Here is a 1,957-nt window from a genome sequence, read left to right on the forward strand (position 1 = left end):
TTTAATTGCTGGTTTTAAAATGCCAAAAACAATCCACTTTAGCGTGTTTAATTAATTATGCATTATGAATGTATGTTTTAATTAAATAGAAAATGTATATGCATAAAGTATGTCATATAGATTTAAAATCCCACCATAAGCTAAGCATGTTTCATGCATTCCAAGTATGTTTATGACATGATGAGCAGGGATATTTCTTCATTTTCACTATTATTGATGATGGAAAATTTAGGTTTTGTGATATAAGAATTGTGGGAATGTAGCTCAGATGGTAGAGTGCTCGCTTAGCATACGAAAGGTACGGGAATTGATCCCTCATCTCCAAAAGAAACTATTATTTTTTGTACGGGAATTGATCCCTCCATCTCCAAAAGAAACTATTTGTTATTAATATTTTATTTTTATTCAATATTTCCTTATTTATGACATAATGAGCGGAGATATTATTTCATTTTCACTATGATTGATGAATTTAAAGTTTTGTGATGTAAGAATCGTGGGGATGTATATTTTATTTTTATTCAATATTTCCTTATTTATGACATAATGAGGGGAGATATTATTTCTCCAAAAGAAACTATTTGTTATTAATATTTTATTTTTATTTAATATTTCCTTATTTATGACATAATGAGCGGATAAATTATTTCTCCAAAAGAAACTATTTGTTATTAATATTTTATTTTTATTCAATATTTCCTTATTTATGACATAATGAACGGAGATATTATTTCATTTTCACTATGATTGATGAATTTAAAGTTTTGTGATGTAAGAATCGTGGGGAATGTATATTTTATTTTTATTCAATATTTCCTTATTTATGACATAATGAGCCGAGATATTATTTCATTTTCACTATGATTGATGAATTTAAAGTTTTGTGATGTAAGAATCATGGGGATGTAGCTAAATGGTAGAGCGATCACTTTGCATGCGAGAGATACGGCCTGCATCTCCAAAGGAACACTATCAATAATTAAGTATATTATTTCCTTTTAGCATATCTAAAAGAAACTAATTTGTTATTAATATTTTATTAATTTGTTATTAATATTTTATTTCTATTCAATCTTTTCTTATATATGACATAATGAGCCGAGATATTTTTTTTATTTTCACTATTATTGGTTATTATTGGAGATGGTAGGTTTAGGAATGGGGGTGTAGCTCAGATGGTTTTATTTCTATTCAATCTTTTCTTATTTATGACATATTGAATAGAGATGTTTTTTTATTTTCACTATTATTGGTGATGGTAGGTTTAGGATTTTGTGACATAAGAATTTGGGGATGTAGCTCAAATGGTAGAGCGCTCGCTTCGCATGTGAAAAGTACAAGGATCGCTAATTTTTTATTTCTAATTTTTTTCTTTATTTTTGACATAATGAGCAGAAATATTATTTCATTTTCACTATTATTTGGAGATCCTATTACCATATGTTCTATTTTTTATTTCTAATTTTTTTCCTTGTTTTTGACATAATGAGCAGAAATATTATTTAATTTTCACTATTATTGATGACGGGTAGTTTTAGGTTTTGTTATGTAAGAATTGTGGGGATGTAGCTAAGATTGTAGAGTGCATCTCTTAACGAAACTATTCGTTATTTATATTTTAATTCTATTCAATTTTTCCTTATTTTTGACATAATGAGAAGAAATATTTTTTCATTTTCACTATTATTGATGACCAGCAGTTTTGGGTTTTGCTATGTAAGAATTATGGAGATGTAGCTAAGATGGTAGAGTGCTCTCGTTGCATGCGATTGGTACGGGGATCGATACCCCGAATACCCCGCTCTTTATTCCTAAATCCTTTAAATGTGGTTTGCTACACACAAAAAAGATACGGATATTAAATTTTTAATTTACTTTTGAAAAGTATGATGTAGGATAAATGGATTATTGCCTATTATTTTTTAGAATATATTAAGTCTTGGGACTAATGTTTGAC

The 1,957-nt window shown here is 27.8% G+C and overlaps 1 long non-coding RNA gene across 3 annotated transcripts; it reads left to right on the plus strand.

Annotated features, from left to right (window-relative positions):
• Positions 1 to 221: 221 nt before the first annotated feature.
• LOC111473880 lies at positions 222 to 1,727 on the plus strand. 3 transcript variants are annotated; one of them, XR_002715788.1, is made up of 3 exons: positions 222 to 298; positions 894 to 983; positions 1,701 to 1,727. It is a non-coding gene; the product is annotated as an uncharacterized LOC111473880 (long non-coding RNA). The 3 variants fall into 3 exon arrangements; XR_002715787.1 differs by lacking the exon at positions 1,701 to 1,727 and adding an exon at positions 1,263 to 1,341; XR_002715789.1 differs by lacking the exon at positions 1,701 to 1,727 and adding an exon at positions 1,151 to 1,162.
• Positions 1,728 to 1,957: the final 230 nt, after the last annotated feature.

This window comes from Cucurbita maxima, unplaced genomic scaffold (genome assembly GCF_002738345.1).
Source record: "Cucurbita maxima cultivar Rimu unplaced genomic scaffold, Cmax_1.0 Cma_Scf00180, whole genome shotgun sequence".
NCBI lineage: Eukaryota > Viridiplantae > Streptophyta > Magnoliopsida > Cucurbitales > Cucurbitaceae > Cucurbita > Cucurbita maxima.